Genomic DNA, 19618 nt, shown 5'->3' on the forward strand with positions numbered 1-19618 from the left:
ATTTCCTGTGTATAGTCTGTGTAGGGGCCAAGGGTAGGGGCTACTTTGGCATGAACATTATTTTGAGTTAAAAGTGATCTAAGCCTAACAGATTCAAGAAAAACTCTTTACCTCTCCATCAGCTGCCTGCTTATACCAGGAAGAGAGCTATTAACAGAGATTCCTCTTTACCAAAGAAATTTATCTTCAGAACAAGGCAACTTGTTTCCCAGACATCTCCTCTCATCTTCCTACTACTGATCTTTCTCCTCTTTGTGTCCTCATACCCCTACCCTTAGCTCATATAAATCTCATGTTGCCTCACCATCTTTGAAATTTCCACATCTGTGTGGATACTCCTGTATGTATACTATTAAGTTTGGTTTTCTGTTAATCTATTTCACATCCATTTGATTCTTAGTACACCTAGAAGGACGTTTAAGGGCAGAGGAAATTTTTCCTCCCGACATCTTCTTTCTCTAATAGAACATGATCTCCAAAAAAGCAGAGATTTTATCTTGCTCACTGTTGTGTCTGCCAGGGTTTATTAGTGTGCTGGCATATAGGAAGCACTCCACAAATATTTGTGGAATAATTTTTAAAAAATACAAGTACTATGTTTCATATCTCCATATGTTTCTAAACTCATATTCACAACTCTTGTTAATTGAATACTCTTAAAACTTCCCTTAGGAGTACAATATTTAAAAATTCTTGTTGCAAAAAATGTTTTTTTAACACGAGATATTCTGGCACATCTTAATTCATTTGTATGATGTCTAGAGCAAGTTATGTTGTCTGAAAGCATGACATATCTATACACATTTATTGTATACTTGAATAGAACTTACCCATTCATTATTATTGATCCATGTATCATTTGGGGGACAGTCCTCAGTACTTATGGGGTGAAAATAGACAAGGAGGATTTGGAAAGTAGATTTCAGTCCTCTTTTTCTGAATTAGAAGTAGAGTCTGAAGCTCTTGCTGTGATAATAAAAAGTTCTATCATTCACACTGGTGCTTTCTACTGAATTGCATGAGGAAGAAGTGAAAGCCAGTTATCATAAACCAAATATGAGCATTGTATATTCAGGAAAAAACTGTTGTCAATGAAAAACGGTTGCAAAATTCAGTCTTTTTATAGCTGAATTCCATTCCTCTTTACTTAGGAAAAAGAACATTTTTAGAGATTATAGTTCATGATCACTTTATTCCATACTCATTATCTTAGCCACGTTGATTGCACTAACAATTCCAGACACAGTGCTTTGATTCATTCTCCAACTTATTTCTTCACCTCTACCATCATTAGGTTTTTTAGATGCACCCACAGCATCTATCTCAGGCCCATCCATGCCTTTTCTTTTCTACTAGTATCTCCTCATCGTTAGCTTTCTCTTGAATGACCACAATATAACCCAGTTAGATGGAACCCTGCTTCCATCTTTGCCTCTCTGACACTCGTTGTTTACAAGGTAGGGAGTGTCATATTTTAAAATGTAAATCAAATGAAAATTAAACATAAATTTTGTATCTTTCCACCAGAATATGAATACACGCGCCAGAAGAGCAAGGACCCTCTCATCTATGTTCACTGCTATATTCTTGCCCCTAGTGTAGTAGGTAAAGACATGACTGGTTCTTGGGGCGCCTGGGTGGCTTGGTCGGTTAAGCGTCCGACTTCGGCTCAGGTCATGATCTCATGGTCCGTGAGTTCGAGCGCTGCGTTGGGCTCTGTGCTGACAGCTCAGAGCCTGGAGCCTGTTTCAGATTCTGTGTCTCCCTCTCTCTCTGCCCCTCCCCTGTTCATGCTCTGTCTCTCTCTGTCTCAAAAATAAATAAACGTTAAAAAAATTTAAAAAAAAAGACATGACTGGTTCTCAAAACCTGTCTGTTGAATAAATGACTAATGAATACATCTTGAGAAAGAATGTTGGTAGAAAAAGTATTGACCCTGGGGAGATGGAAGGGCGACCAGAATTTTCTCCCTTGTCAGCGTGCCTCTGTCTCCCCTTCTGGCTTCTTTCTTCATCTTGTCTCATTCTCCACACCACTATCCTTTCTGCCTGCACTCTTCGTTTTCCTTCTATATCCCTTGGTTAGTGCTCTGTCGATGCTTTAATTAAGTTTTTACTCCATATGCCGCTTGTCTCGGAGGAAACAACTTGTCTGCAATGTTCATCAGCGGGATGAGCCCTGGGGAGATTAGCAGTGCGTCCTCTTAACTGATTTTAAATCATATGGTACTTGGCAGAAAACTGAGCACATACTCCGTCCTACCAGGCATTGTCTGTTTTTACATGACGTGGATTTGAAGACCCATATCATCCTAGCCACCTCTGGGCCCAGTCTGTCACACATCTCAAAAGCAGGATACCAGACTCGAGCCCTGGTTCTCCAGGGATTAGTATTGTCTCTGTTATCAAACAAATATTCTACAATTATAGCTTCATTATGTATTTTGACCGACTCATCACATTTTTGACTAGGGTGCCGAAATCTCTTTTCCACACACATTGTCATTATGTAGGGTAATATGCATAAAATCTTCAGCATAGCATATGGCATATAACAAACACATAAAAATATGATATTTTAATACTTATTAATTTAGTTCATTGCTGGTAAAATAACTATTTTCTTCAGACACTTTCTACTCCCTACAGACATAGCGAACTCTGCTACTTATTGTCTATATTTCTCCATTTAATTCACAAAGATAAGTGTCTGTTAAAAGCCTTTCTTAAATCCAGACATACTATATTTATACTGTTGCCCTGACTGGTAAGCTAATGGAAAAAAGTCCTCCAAGTTTCTTAAACATATTATCTCATGGGAATTAGTACCATTTCCTAGTGTAGGAAATCATTTTAACTGTGAAATAGAGTCAGGCGGCCTTTAGAGTTGTAGATCATCACAGGTGACTGGAAAATTAGTTTCTTAAGGGGGAAAAAACAACAACCACACCACCACAACAAATCCCACAAAGCCCTCTGCTTCTCTGCCAAGTAAATCGAATTTCCTCAAATTATATAGAATTACATAGTGATGGGTCTTGGGAAGTATTACTGAACGTACCTCTGTTTGAAAAAATACCTTAAAATAAGAGTTTTCCTATTTTGGAATTCTGTTACAATTCAATTTACAAAGTTGTTTTGGCCATAATGGGAAGTTAGTTTATGTTTCCTTTGGAGGCTGGCGAAAAATTGATAATGACAATGATGGTAATTAAAAAAAAAAGCATCATCCTCTACTAGGAGATTTTACGTATATGAACTAACATACATAATATGGATTGATAGTGTTCACTCTTACCATTTCTACTTCTATTTAAAATAAATGTAGGAGAACTGGCAAAAACCTTAAACACAGTCTGAGTGAACTGTTAATAAATTCCTCATCAAGGGGCGCCTGGGTGGCGCAGTCGGTTAAGCGTCCGACTTCAGCCAGGTCACGATCTCGCGGTCCGTGAGTTCGAGCCCCGCGTCAGGCTCTGGGCTGATGGCTCGGAACCTGGAGCCTGTTTCCGATGCTGTGTCTCCCTCTCTCTCTGCCCCTCCCCCGTTCATGCTCTGTCTCTCTCTGTCCCAAAAATAAATAAACGTTGAAAAAAAAATTTTAAAAAAAATAAAAAATAAATTCCTCATCAAAGATCAAGTTCTAGCTAAAACAAATATTCAGGAAATAATGGAAATGAGTGCTATTGAGAAAGGGTAAATAAAATACCTCAGTAAATATTAGTGAAAATAAATAAGAGTATAAATAATTGAAAAAGTAGGTAAGAAGAGTTCTGGGAAAAGGGCATTTTAGTATAAAATAAATGTCTGAGTAGAGATCAAATATGTATAATATTTTATTCATTTCTTGAAAGTCTGTCTGCTAACTATTGAAGTGGTTTTGTTTGTTTTTTGTTTTTGTTTTTGTTTTTGTTTTTGTTTTGTTTTTAACACTGAGCTCTGTCCTGAGACTGTTCCTCATCCTTCTCAGTTCTTCTAGGTAATTTCAGTTTCAGTTGCCATTATGAGCTATTGACAGTTAAATTGCTATGTCCCCTACAGCAGAAATTCTGAACGGTCTTCATGATTCTTCATCCAAATGTCCAGCAGCCCTTTCCGTATATGTTCCCACAAACACCACACACACACTCATTCAAAACGAATTCACCAGTTCTCCCATAAACTTGATCCAGTGTGTCCCCAAAATGACATACTCTCTGCCTGGTATGCAGGTCTTTGCATTTCTAGGCTTTCTTCTAGAGATAGTCATCTATTCTTTTTGTCTAATTCCTACTTATCCTCAGGTCCCAAATTAGACAAAATTTCTTCTAGGTCGTCTTTTCCTGGCTAAGTCTCTGATATACTCTGCTATTCACTAATTGTTTTGCAGCAGGATATTTAATACACATTTCATTTAACTCCTTTGATTCTCACAGCACATACATGATATGGTAATTTTTGAATGTTCATTCCAACCCCATTATTACTACTCATCAAAGAAAACGTTTAGGGATTTGGTGGTAAGGTCCTGAGCTTAGAACCTAGATCTGCTGGCTCTAAATGAAATGCTATTTAGTGGGTCTCTAAATGACAAAGTGTTCAAAATGGTATTGGAGTGATATAGATAAATAAGTAGCCACTGGGATGAAACGATCTGAGAAGTAGAGTTTGGTCTTTTAGGCTGGAGTATTATGAAAGGACTAACATGTGTCTGAATGCAAGCCCGTCTGCTGTTTGAGATGTGGTATAGTAGAAATTCCGACAGTGATGTAGACACATCCTATTAACAGATAAGACTGCCTTCTTTATTAGCAGAGACACTGTTGAAAGAGTTTTGCATGTTATACTAAAAATAAACAAAACCATTACATAAGTTAAGTCTGAGTCTGGGCTGAGAAGTCTTCCTGTCTTTGTAGGGCAATCGGTCTGGATAAATAATCCTTTGGATTTATTTATGAGTCTGAATTAGTGTTTCTGATGCCTCATCTTAAGCCAGAGATATTTTAGAATCATTTAGTTATTATGAAAAAGTCTCAGAAGCTGGACAAAATCAAAATAAGAAGTAATTTAATGAGTATTCAGAAAAAGGAAAAATATGATTTCCAATGCTAAATACTGACATATACTCCACCAAGACTTGGCATGAGCCATGAGTAAGCACAGGGAACCACCATTGTCACACCTAAATTTTTTTAATGCCTATTTATTTATTTTGAGACGGAGGAGATAGAATGAGTGAGCAGGGGAGGGACAGAGAGAGAGAATTCCAAGCAGGCTCTGTGCTGTCAGTGCAGAGCCCGATGTTAGTCTCAATCCCACAAACCATGAGATTATGACCTGAGCCAAAATCAAGAGTCAGACACTTAACCAACTGAGCCATCCAGCTGCCCTTCTGTTAAAAGTAGGTACAAAAAAAATGTAATTTTCTCTTTACTTGGCTATATCTCCTCCACCAAAACAAAACTTCCTTGAGAGTAGTGTCTCCATGGAACAGTCTCCATTTTAATCCAGCATTTGCATAGTTATAGCACATAAAAGCTTCTTGATAAGTATTGAATAAGTAATCAGTGTAGTTTATATGAGCAATTATTTAACTTCTAGAGGCATCATGATAGACATGTATAGGGAGATTTCTTTTTCTGCTGCTCATGTCCTTATCAATTATATGAATTTCATATACACTTGTTAAATAAGTTGAAAGCTAGAATAAAATTATAACTGTTGAATTTGGTTTGTACAAAAATATTTTTGAGCACCTACTATTTGTCAGTAAGTTTTTGATTTGGTTGTGATGTATCAATGAACAAAATAGAGCGAAACCCCTTATCTTGCATTGTCTGCAATTGAATTATTTTACATCCTCTTCCTTTTCACACCTGTGAATCCCAGAAGAAAGAAATTGTACAATAGTTAGATTTCATAATCAAAAAGTGAATCCTTATGAAGCATGTATTTACTTATATTTGCACTGTACCTCAACTTTAGTCAAAATAACTTGATTCTTACTCAACAAATATGCCATTGAGAGTATTTTAAGTGGTATTAATGGACCCACAAACCACATTTTGCTTTCCACTATAATCACATTTGTATTTTAAAAATTAAGTACTTAACAATATATAATGCAGAATTTCATTTGAAATCATTGTTTTGAGACTTCCTTCAACACATTCTCAAGCTATGGCATTTTTGAAATCCAGTTTCAGAAACTTGGGTGTTTGAGAGAGAGAATTTTATTTTAAGCACAAATGATTGATGAATTAAATGTCATAAAATACTTAAACACGTAACATTTTCTGTTCTTCGATGGCTTGGAACACCAAAACATTAGGAAGAGAAACAGGTGTGTAGTTATTTTGACCCATATGCCATCATGCACTGAAAGGGCATTTAAAGTTTTGCAATCTTTTAAAATATTATTGTTTAATCACATCCATCTTGTAATTCAAGTAAAAAGGCAAGGAAACACGTCCAGTGCTCCTACTGAGGACAAACTAAAGATAATGGTGAAAGTTACCAGTGATGTAAATATAGACTCTACACTAAGAACCAACCTTCACATAATTGTAGTGTCTCATAAAGAAATAGTCTCCTTTGCAAAGTTGTCTACTGCAGATGCGAATTAGGGGGAGGAGGAGTTCTCTTAGGAATACTGTAGAAAGGGTTTGTACTTTGGGAAGGAAAGTGAGCTGTAGCATGCTTCTCAAACTTAACTGGCTGTCAGAGTCAGCAGAGAAGTTTGTTAATAAGAGTTTCTAGGGTTCCAACTCCAGGTATTTTTATTTAGTATGTCTAGGATATTGGAATATTCAAACTATGCTTTGGAAAGCCATGAACTTGTTCTAGCTGTGGCTTCAGTGGTCACAAAGTGGATGATTGGATGGCTTGGAAGTGTAGCAGGGCTCTGGGCTACCAATCTGGGCTACAAATAAACAATTTACTTTTTGTTTAATTTGGGGAATTTTCCTTTTATTAGAAAATGGATTTCTTCTTTCACAAGAAGTGAAAACCTACCATCATAGATAGCTTTAAACATTTCTTTGTAATGGGAACTTACTATACAATACTATATACTATAACACCACTATCGATTAATTTGTAAATTTGACTCTGTGCTTCCATTATAACTATGATAAATGAACTTGCCATTAGTAACTGTTAGCTGTTTTTGATTGGGTACTGAGTACAGCAGCTTTGGGACAATAAACAAGAAATCAGGTAATAATTTCTGCCCTGTTACTACTATTGACTTATGGATAGAAATCACTCACCTTAACCTGGACAGAAAAAGCTATCTGCCTGCCACTGTACCCAGAGGGGGTATAAAAATTTATCTCCACCAAACTTCTTTTTTTTTGTTACAGCTTGTTTAAGTATAGCAATGTTTAAAACAAAACAAACAAGCAATGCTATGTTATTATTTTGAAAAAAAATTAATTCATGCAACTGTCAGTATAGAGAAGACTTTAGTAAGAACCATGTCAAATAATCTTTCTCCCTAGCATATTATATCTTTAAAATTGATCACTACAAATACTCCAGGATGTCTCTAATATTCCATTCAATCCTCTGCAAAAAATTGTGGCAGAGTAAGAGGTGAAGGATTTAGATGATGTAAAATGGAGCCTGGTACCTATTGATGGGACCCCTCCAAAATGCAATAATTAATGTCAACATCATCAAGTAAGCTTCACTAGAAGACTGGCACAGCATTTTAACTTCTAAATACAAATAAACTTGAACAGAAAATAAATACAGTAGACTATGTTCATACCATTCACATGAACATACAAAAAATATAATAAATGTCCATCCTAAGATATTTAATGATTTCACAGATATCTACACATGTGACGTCTATTTATGTTTTTCTTACTTTGTTTTCTCTTTCTGTATATTATCTGGCATAGGGGCTCCTGGGTGGCTCAGTCGGTTAAGCGGCCAACTTCGGCTCAGGTCATGATCTCACGGTCCGTGTGTTCGAGCCCCACGTCGGGCTCTGTGCTGACAGCTCAGAGCCTGGAGCCTGTTTCAGATTCTGTGTCTCCCTCTCTCTGACCCTCCCCCGTTCATGCTCTGTCTCTCTCTGTCTCAAAAATAAATAGACGTTAAAAAAAAGATTTTTATATTATCTGGCATAAATAAAAAAAAATAGGACAGCCTGAAGATCGAGAGCAACAGTTTCTGCTTTGGAGGCAAAGTGTAGGTTACCTGGGTCAAATAATTTACTTCCTGAATTGACTCAATCTATCAAAGGCAAATTAATATTGGAACGGAAAAAAGAATAAAAGAAATTTAACAGCTTATAATGCATTTTTAGCTGTTCAAGGGCAAAATGAAATAGAACACTTTCCAGGTTCTCAATTAAACCTTTCTGAAGATTGATACCATTAAAAATAACAGGACTAATATTAATGCTTTTAATAATTTACAATTTGTATTTGAAATTCTGAGTGCATAAAAGAATTATAGTTTTTTACCTCACATTTAAATTGAACATGTATGATTCTTTTTTTCACAAGACAGTAAATTATGAAATATTTTTGTGTGGTGAAAAATTACTATAGACAGCCATTTTTTGTGAATTCACAAGTAATTTGTGACGTGTTTTGAAATCTGTTTCAATTTTAACACTTTCAATTTGCCTACATAGGAAAATAACAAATTTAGGACTGTTGCATAACAAAAAGTACAGAACACAGACATCTAAATATTTCCAAATAGCATTTTTAAATGAGATGTTATAGTAAGAACACAGTTGTAAGAAATTACACTGTCTCATATATTATGTAATATTAATCATACACAAGCATAACAGCTTCACTTTTTAATTTTTTTATAAAAATTTTTAATGTTTATTTATTTTTGAGAGAGAGAGAGCATGAGATGGGAGGGGCAGAGAGAGAGAGAGAGAGAGAGAGGGAGACACAGAATCCAAAGCAGGTTCCAGACTCTGAGCTGTCAGCACAGAGCCAGATGCTGGGCTTGAACCCACGAACCATGAGATCATGACCTGAGCCAAAGTCAGAGGCTTAACCAACTGAGCCCCCCAGGTGCCCCCAAACAGCTTCATTTTTAAAGTCAAATGCATGCAGTGGACATGGCACGTTTTAGTCCATGGTAGAATATTGCATTTTTCCTCTTGAGGCTTTCTTAGCTTCATGAGAAAATCGTAAACAATAAGACACCAAAGATTGAGGTAAAGGCGCTGATTTTTTAGAGATATTTAGTGACTTTCAGAAACCATATAAAATGTAAACACCGATTTTTAGAGCTCTGTATATTTCTTGGAATTTGACTTTTTGTAAATGCCACGAGTCTATTTCCCTGATTGCCATACAGAACCAGAGGTGTATAGGGAAAAGGGTTGTAGAGAGACTAGAAGTTTTCCTGCATAATAATGAATTTTAGGAATTGCCTTTTAGGAAAGAGAGGTCACCTTGACTTTTTCCAACCTCTTCCTGTGTAAGGAAATTGCTTCCTGATAGCAATCCCTGTGCTGGTAATATAAATTGCGTTTTTCCTATGTCAGTTGATATTGCATGGATTTATCCGTATACATACGACTTATTAGCCTGATATCTTAGGTGAAATTTCACAATCCTACAAGGGCCAGCCTAGTCAGGAGAGCTGTCCTGGATATATGTGTGCATTTTCGATTAGTCGGTGCCTCACACCTGTGAGGAGGTCCAACTCCTCTTTTGAAGGCATTCAGAGGTTTTACTAGAAATGGTGTCTTCTCGAGCCGTTTTGCATCTGTCATTGCTGACGGTATACTTGTTGGTGCCAAGCCTTGTATGCCACAGGGGAGAAGTGGAAATAGTTGGTAGATGGGCAGACAAGGAGCTAAGAGAACAGGGCTAAGCTAAGAGGAGAGGAACAAAATTGTTCCCTGGCAGCTTTACAAGAATTTTATTTGGCCACTTATCTACCCGGTGTAGTTTCCTAAAGTCTCAGTTTGAGTCAGCGATATGAGAATTTTTCTCTGAGGTACCCCAAGATTCTGAAGATGACGATAGCAGCTTTTATCCAGAGGCCTCAGAAAATGAGACAAACTGAAGGATCTAGGAAACAAGAGAATCCAAACTTTAACTATAGTCTTATAGTATTCACTATAGTATTACTATAGTATAGTTATATATATTAACTATATATATACTATATATACATAATATATATAAGTTATATATATACTATAGTTATCTATTATTATAGTATAGTTATATATACTATAACAATATAGTAATATAGCTAACAGTATGTAACTATTTTCCTGATCATTCAGAAAAGACTTTGGCTGCATAACATATACTTCATACTTTTAATCATCTCTGTATTATGTACTTTCTCCTTTGGCTGTTATACATGGGTTTTTAAAAATAAAATAGTTTCTAGTATCTAATAACTTACCAACAAGATATTGAGATGACCATATTGTAACTAATAGCAGTATATACTTATTTGATTATAGAATAGGGCAACAAAAATAAAGCACGGCATGATAATTTGGTAAGCTTTAATCTTATGGGTGGTTGTAATAAGGAAATATATGACAAATGTAGGGTTCAGTGTATGCCTATGGAAATAATCATGGCTTTATAAAACATAAAGCACTTTTATGTTTGATGCTATAAAGCACAACTTTATAATAGAAAGCACATAAGCACTTTTATGTTTATGTATAATTAATTTAGATTGCCTCAAACCTCTCATCAATAAGTAATTTTATGAAAACCGATTGCTGTAACATGAGTGAATGTGTAAATGAATGTTACATATCTACCAGACATTCCCAGGCCTACCTTCCAGTGACTGAGAGAGTGGAGGTTACATATTTACCATATCTAAATAGCAACTAAATTCTTAGAATCTAAAAATTTAGCATCTGAATGTTTTGCAAGGAAAGTACGCTCAGAAATATAAAAGTGAAGGGTTGTGTCCAGACAGTGGCTGAGGCATGTGCTTCTGACTTTTACCCTGAAATTTTATTTTGACATTTCAGGAAGTAAACATTTTGTAGAAGAATAGTGCCAGCTGTAGAGATTGAAAGAAAATATCATTTCTACACATTAGAAATATGTACTAGCATGTTTAGAAGTATGGTTTTAAATGCTAATAGTAACTACCAAAGAGTTGAAAGGTATTGCCTCTGAAAGAAAAGGAATATATAATGGAGAGGATTTATGTTTTCTTGTTCTTGTAATACCCTCTTTTTTAATTAAAAAAAAATTTTTGATGTTTATTTATGTTTGAAGGAGAGAGAGACAGAGCGTGAGGGGGGAGGGGCAGAGAGAGAGGGAGACACAGAATCCGAAGCAGGCTCCAGGCTCCAAGCTGTCAGCCCAGAGCCCGACGTGGGGCTCAAACTCATGAACCATGAGATCATGACCTGAGCTGAAGTCAGATGCTCAACCGACTGAGCCACCCACGCACCCCTCTTGTAATACCTTCTATCGTAACCAAATTGTTTACTTTTTTTTTTTTTTTAACTTTGTGGCTCTATATTTAACAAAAATAAAACATTTAAAAATAGTAATAATAAAACTTCTAAAGCTTGCCCAGAAGAAAAATGGGTAAAGGCCTGATAGGCACTTGAAAATAAAGGATATCTAAATGATCAATATGTGAAAAAATGCTCAAAAGCATTAATCATCTAGGAAACACAATTTGAGTCCATAACACTCTCTAGAATGGCTAACAAGAACAATAACAAGACAGAACCAAATTTCACACACAGCTGATGAGCGTAAACTGGACCACCACTTGGAAAACTGTTGGTGGTGTCTCCTAACACTGAACGTATTCATTAGCCCATGACCCAGCCATCCCTCTCCTGTGCATACGCCTCACAGAAATAGATTGCTTTCATGTTCAAGAAAAGCTATGCTCTGAGATGTTCACGGCAGCTATTAATCATAGCTCACAATTTTAAATTACACAAATGGCAACTAAAAGCAGAATGGCTGAATGCATTGTGATATATTTATACATCCACAGGCTCTGCAGCAAGAAGAATGAAAGAGCCACAATTACACGGTTGAATTTCACAAACTTAATGTCAAAAGGAAGAATCAAATCATAAAAGATCTATAAGAGTTGAGTTATGTAAAGTTAAACACCACAACGAATACACGGTGTCATAATTCAAGATAGTGGTTGTTTCCATGTAGGGGGCTGTGACTGGATTGCAGATATGAGTGGGACTTTGGGGGTATCTGGAAGAGTCCAGTTTCTTTGACATGGATGCTGGTTGTGTGGGTGTGTTCAGTTTGGAAATTCCGTCAAATTATCAGAACTCTCTCTTTTTTTATATCTATGTTAGATTTCAAGGTAGAGTTCAAAATAAGTAAGTAATAAAAAAGCAACATTTCCTAGAACTGGAGAAATGTATAAATCTTCAGACTGAAAAATCTGACTCATTGACAAGTAGGTTGAATGCTCACTTGAGATCAGAATGACAAGGAGTCAGTTTTATGAATTCTGACGAAAGAGCTTTCCAGCCAGAAATAGCAAGTACACGGATGCCATGTATGTTTTGAGCAACAGAAATTAGGACCTGATGGAACGTGAGGGAGAGTGCTCAGAGGGCAATCAGATGGCGAAAGATGTGTTACTCGTCTTTGGCCATGTTAACAAGTTTGGATTACATTTAACGTGAGGGTTTTATGCAAAGTAGTAGCATAAACTGATTTACATGTTTAAAAGACTACTTTGGCTGCTCAGCAGAGAATGCATGGGAGACAGAAGCTGGAGATCATTTAGGAAGCCATTATAGTTTTCTCTGTGAAAAGATGATAAAGGCTTGAACATGGGTTTTAGCAAGGGAAATGAGCAGAAGTAGATTGAATCTGGAAATATAGTGGAGGTAAAAATGCTAAAATTGCTTAGGATACTTTAGGTAAGATCAAGAATCAGCTCAAAAATTACTCTCAGTATATGTTTTGAGCAGTGTGCGGATGATGGTGCTGTTTACTGAGTTGGAGTGTATAGAGATATCAACAATTTAAAACATCAAGGAGCAAGACTTTGTTTTGTTTATATTAAGTCTGAGACCTCCAGACTCTTGCAGATGCCCAACTTAAATGCTCTGTAGAACCATCAGTTTTTTACAGCTGTGAAAAAAATCAACCGTGCTTATATAAAAACTTCATCGTGAAATCATTCCCTGTACTTTTAAAGAGGGCCAAATGCCTTTCCCAAACTGTTTGCTTGCTTCAGAGGTGTGTGGATTCCCTATGGCATGCATCCATGTGGTAAAAAAAAATTTTTTTTTACTCCTCTATGTTCTTCCTGTTAATTAATGCAACATGGTGTTGGCCTCCCATTGGCTTCAGTCTATCACCAAGCAATGTAAATATACTTTGTTTACTTCAACCATCTTTTTCCTTAGGAGAAGTTCTTTTCAGGAGGTTGCTTGAATCCTCCTCTAGGTATCCTTTTTATCAGTTTCCCAATTAATCCTCTGATCTACAGGAACATAACTGAATCCAAAGAACACAACCCTTGGGTCTAAGAAAGCATACCTGGTAACTCTGATTCCATAAACCACTGCTGTGGCTGGAGAATTTCCTACAATAATCCAGGAATCTCAAATTTCTGAAAAAAAATGAATAATCCTTTAAGTCAAATAATTTGGTGTCTCTAAAGATCTTAGTTCTCATTGAAAGGCAGCAACATTTTCAACAGTGAAAGATGTATATATAACCTTTCTAACTAACACACCAGGGGCTGGGTAAGAAAAGCCAAATTCCATGTCTCTTTCATGAAAACAAGTGCTTCATCTACAAGATTTAACTTTCATTTACTAGGATTAAGTCTGGTGTATTCAGATGTTAGTGAACTTCATTAGTACAATAACAGGTTCAAAACTCACTGCAGATGGGACTTTTTATAGTATTGGGGAGCTAGTCTATTTATGGGTATGGATTGTCCAACCCCCCAGGTTACTACATAATCTGCATCTTCTTTGTACCGTGACATTAATTGGCCTCCCTGTTTTCTTTCCCTAAGGACCCCCAAATCATGCCAAAAGTATCTTCCCTCTCTTTCTACCTCTCTACTCTGGCATGCACGAATAGACACATAAGGAAGGAACTTCATTTTTCATGATTTAGTACATTAAATCTATGGAAAATAATGATCTGCCATTGATTTTTCTTTTTTTCTGGGATCTAGAGTTTCTCTTTAAGTCAAGCTCTCATAAAATTTGAATAATTTTTCCCGTTATTTTATCTTCCCTAGCTATGCATTTGTGTCTAATCCTTTGTGTCTATTCCTTAATCTTCAATCATTGTTTGACCTCGTGTTAAATTGCTGACCTCACATGAGTACATCCAGAGAAGTGGCTTAGCAAAAACTTCACATGCTAAAATCACTGTAAAATACTGTTTGTCTTTGGAACATTAAATATATGATTAGATTATTCAAATGCTAGATCATTCAGTGTAGCAAAAATCGGCCAAAACCAATTAGCTATTGGTTATTTTATTCTAAGCATTCATTTTTTCCACAATCCTTTTTATGGTCATTATTCTTTAAATATTGAAAGAATTTTAGCACACTGTTAGTCATGGTTTAATGTATAATTTTTTTTTCAAAGGGAACACATTTTGTGATAGAGGTAGTGAAGTAAGATAAGAATTAAAAAAGCTTGCTTGACTTCTATATTTGTCTAAGTAAGTCTAAAACATCCCATAAAACATGGTAGAAGAGGATAGATAAATATGCAGCAGACAATTTACAAAGAGGCTTATATGTTATGCTAGAGAGCTTACACACACACACACACACACACACACACACATTTTTTTGGGGGGGAGGGAGAAGGTGAAAAGTTCCCTTTCTAGTCCATTCTGTTAGTCTAGTCCATTCTGTTAGGCTTCTGTTTCTATAGTTTAAACAAACCAGCAGAACTAAGTAGGAAATGGTAAAGAATGCCAACGTAGACTTTGAAATCTCTGAGTAATGTTTTGAGAAATACAACTCCCTCCTCTTAGAAACAGTTGCTATCATTTTTGGAGATATATTCTATTACAATATGACCTGAATTTGAACTTCTAATGCCTATTTTGAACATAAAACATACTAGAATCACTTTGGTGTATTCTTCAAACAATGTAATAAAATAATTGTAACATGTAATTCTTTTCAGTAGGAAAATTTTTTTCTTTTTCAATAAACCAACTGTTTAGGAAACTTAAATAGTTGCACCACAAGGCTCTAATGAAGTCACCTCCACCCGTCTGTTGACCAGCAAACTGTGTAGAAGGAAATGAACTAAACTCCTCTAAGCCAGTTTTTGAAAATCCTAACTTATAATGTGGTGGAAAATGCCACACTCTGCTTGAGGTTATCAGGGTTCATCAGTTTGCAGACACGGTTTTATTAAAAATTAGGAGGCCAAATGATGTATTTTGTTATCATATCTAAACATCCTGGCTGCTACTCTATATCAGATTCCTATGAAAGTACAGAAACCTAAATGATAGATAACTATGGGGCTTATTTTATTTTCAACAGAAAAATTCAATTTCTGAGAAATACATTTGAGGAAGTTGGTCTTGACAAACATACAAATTAAAGATAGAAATACACAATATATGTGGTAATTTAATTTATTACTTTTCAAGGTAGCTCTGATACATCTCAAGGAAAGGAAATTATCTTAATGTGTATAATGTGATGTCAGGCTGGTTCATATCTGATTTTGGAAATCCTAGAGAAACCAAGGGGAAAAATAGTCTAGATTCATATAGGTTAGGAACAGAATTGCAAAGAGTATTAAGGGGTAAGTTGCATACTTGATTAGTTTTGTTTTCTTAATTATTTATGAGTATTAATGAAAATATAATATGTAACTCTCCAGGATTGAAATCCTAGGACTTTATATTATCTGTGTACTGAACAGTTACTGGGTGCCATACATTATTATTTTGATCTCTACTGACCTCTGGCTCACTGTATAATTTTTGGCTATATTTCTAATTCAAATTACTTAAATTGTATTGTTTCTGAGAAGTCGTGATTTCAGTTTCTCTTGATATATTTTTCTTTTAAATAGCTTTAATAATCTATCTTTAAGTTCACAAAATTTATTTTAAATCATCAGGATATATACTGACATCAGTTTCCACACTGATTGGACACAGAAACTTTTCTTCATATGTTTAAGAAACTTCCCTGGTTTCCAGACTTGGAAGTGTGATCTTGTGAGATGTAAGGCCTGTAAAACTTTGTATCTCAATGAAATAATCCTGTCTCATCACAGCAAACAGGTATTGTCCTTGTCTGGTTACGCTCACGGGAGTTCTGTGTGGATTCACTTGGCTAATTGACCAAATTTGAGGCTGGGTCTACATACCGAAAATGGAAAGAGAAAGAAGGATCCTGATTGCAAGTACAAAACTATGTCCACCCGAGTTTGTTTTGTTTAGAGCAAAAGTTTCTTGGAGAAGAGAATTTGTGTAGTTGAGCTTTGAATTTTTAATTCTTCAGATTATGTATGACACATGGAAAGCAAATAGTAAATGTTTCAAAAGTGAATTACAACATGATTATTTGCACTAATTCATATTGATTTATAAACTGATCAATGCCACAGAACACAAAGAAGTCAAGTATCTTCTTTGTTCTTTTCTGTTGACATTTTCTTACCCTAATCTTGTGTTTCCCTTAACCCTCCTGCAACTCTATGAATTTAGTTATTATTATTATTCACTTTTTACAAATGGTAAAACTGAGGCTAAGGGACAAGAAATGATGTGCCCATGGAGAGATAAGGAAACAATGAGACAGATTAAAGTGTAATAGTATTGTCTTCAGAACATAATATTTTCACTACTTCCTACTACCTTGAAACTTTGTACCTGTAAAATGAATATATATAATAGATGAGCATATATAAGTAATATACATTCTCATTTCATAGGTAAGTAAAAACATATCCATATATATGTATAGGTATACATACTTTTGCTCTCTCCCAGGTGTCAATGAATAATGATATATTTTGACTATTAGAAACCCTATAAAAAAGGAGAGCGACGTTATTTTTTTCCCACCTCTATATTCTGATATTTGAGGACACCAACCTGGATATATATTTTTTTCTGTATCTTGGTCTACTGTAATCTCTGGCATCATTTAAGGAAACACCAAATACCATATGATCTCTAGCTTTGATGCCAAGAAACTTCTCTGAACACAAAAGCCAAGTCTAATTATCTCCTCATCTCATTTCCAAAATTATGTGTACTCCTGATTCCTTTTATCAGATACTACTAGTCCCTTTTAACACATCTGTAGAGTCTCAGAAGACATGAAAAATACTTCTTATAGATCGATGCTCCTCCCCCAGCCTAGCCTAGCCTTGCAAATGACATGTACTCAAATAGGTGTTCCTCAAGACAGTCTTTTTTTTTTTTTTTTTTTTAATTTTTTTTTAACATTTATTTATTTTTGAGACAGAGAGAGACAGAGCATGAACAGGGGGAGGGCCAGAGAGAGAGGGAGACACAGAATCTGAAGCAGGCTCCAGGCTCTGAGCTGTCAGCACAGAGCCTGATGCGGGGCTCGAACTCACGGACTGTGAGATCGTGACCTGAGCAAAGTTGGACGCTCAACCGACTGAGCCACCCAGGCGCCCCTCAAGACAGTCTTTAAAGACTCAATAATACAGCTTTTCATATTTTCTATTAAGAAGAAAAATAGTGTCTACTCAGTTATATAGTTTCTTTTTCTTCTTTATTTTGAAGCAGAAAGCAAAGTAGCTGCAACAGCCATGGAGCTCAGTGCTCGTTAAAAAGGATTGTAAATCTGTGCTAGTTTTGCGCATTTTTGTGCCCAGTGAAAACCTCCATTCTTTAGAAAGTTCTCAGGTAAACCTAATAGGCACATCACAGAAATATACTGTTGCTTTGGAATGTTTCACATCATCTTCAGAAACTTTTTCTGAGTACCTAATTGTGTACAGTGTTGTATTACATGGTGTCACAGAGAACTGCACATACCCAGTCCCAGCACAATGGTTGGAATAATTCTGAAACCTAAAACCCAAAGAATATTGATCCTGATAAAATCTTATAGATACAAGTTCTAGAATCTTATGAATATAGTGCTAGAATATTCTCTTGTCATTCTAATAAATAATTTTTCTTCTTTTTAAGTTATGAAATATCCAAATCTTTATTTGACATAAAAATTCACCCAGACGTATCTCGCAGCATGCACTGTTTCACTATTAACTCAATTAGTGCTAAAATCCCAGAAGATGCCTTTGTACAGCTAAAGACAATACGGTGTTGCTTACGGGGAAGAAGCGGCTAGGGTGCTATGTTTTGTTTAATACTTCTTTAGCCAGTAAACAATCTACTGGGCCAAAGGGATGAATTCTTCCCTGAGGATAAACAATATCCCACAGATATTCTGTAGTCCTGTTTTGGTTGCTAAGGGAAATGCTTCCATAAAACTGACTCTGCAGGCCTCTCAAATTAGAGATGCCATCAGCCGTTACATTAATGCCAGCACACTTTAACTTAATGAAATGCATTTCCTGCTGTTATCACAAAATGCACTTGAGAGAAGCAATATAGTATTAATACAAACGGTATAACAGGCAGGAATGCCTTGTTCATTGATTTAAAAAGTAACCGTGTTCTCTCCGTGCATAAACATGTATCAGTACCAAATTCAATTTAGTTTCTCACTAGCCCTCATACCGGTCTCCTCTTTTCCTCTACTTTCATTTATTGTCTCATGGAGCGATTTTGCAGATAATCTGTGTTCTGCATGAGACATGGATTGTGTCGGTAAGGTCTAGGTATCAACATTTGTTGATAGATCCCTGACAGGAATCAGGTGATGGCACGACTGGATCAGGATTATAATTCAAAACTGGCAAGTAATATGTGGCCTTGAATTCTGCCTGTGTACATTCATATGCATGAAGTGTTATTGTTGACCCTAACAATTTTTTTATACTCCGAAGTTCTTGTGTCTGAGGAATTTTGCAATTTGCACAATATTGGAGTATCAGCAAAAGTGCCATTGTGCATGATGGGTGCTGTCATAGACAGATAGAGGAGGTGCTCCATGCATGTTAGATTCAGTGCATCTCCTGAAATCCATGCATGACTGCCATCACTGAAGGCACAACAGGAGGTGACTTTGAGCAGATTATGGTGAGCAGAATCTGGGAAAATGCTAGAGCTTATAGGCTCCCAGTTAAGATGGATGGCAGGTAGGGAATCTGCCATAATTTAAAAGAATATTGAGGGCTTGCCTTGATGTAGTATAAGCAATGACTCCACATTTCCACATGATAGAAATGTGAGTATGAGCCTGCCAAGAAGGTGGACTGTGCCCCCAACAACCTGCCCCACATTAACAATATCTTGCAAGATCTTTGTTTACTCAAAGTATTTCTTGAAGAGGTGTTTGGAAAGCCAGAAAGGATCTGAGATATCTTCCTGGGTCAACCATACATCGTTTAGGTACCGTTTAGATGCTGAAGCATTAATTCTATTTTAACTGGGAAAGCATAAGGAATTCAGAATTGCTGTAAAGGTTGTGTCCCAGATGAAGGTGTGTATTGAGGATACAAATAAAAACTTGACCTAATGGCACGACTCTGGAAGCATTGG

Source organism: Puma concolor, chromosome F2, assembly GCF_028749965.1.
Source record: "Puma concolor isolate L17-30 chromosome F2, mPumCon1.1.hap2, whole genome shotgun sequence".
Taxonomy (NCBI): domain Eukaryota; kingdom Metazoa; phylum Chordata; class Mammalia; order Carnivora; family Felidae; genus Puma; species Puma concolor.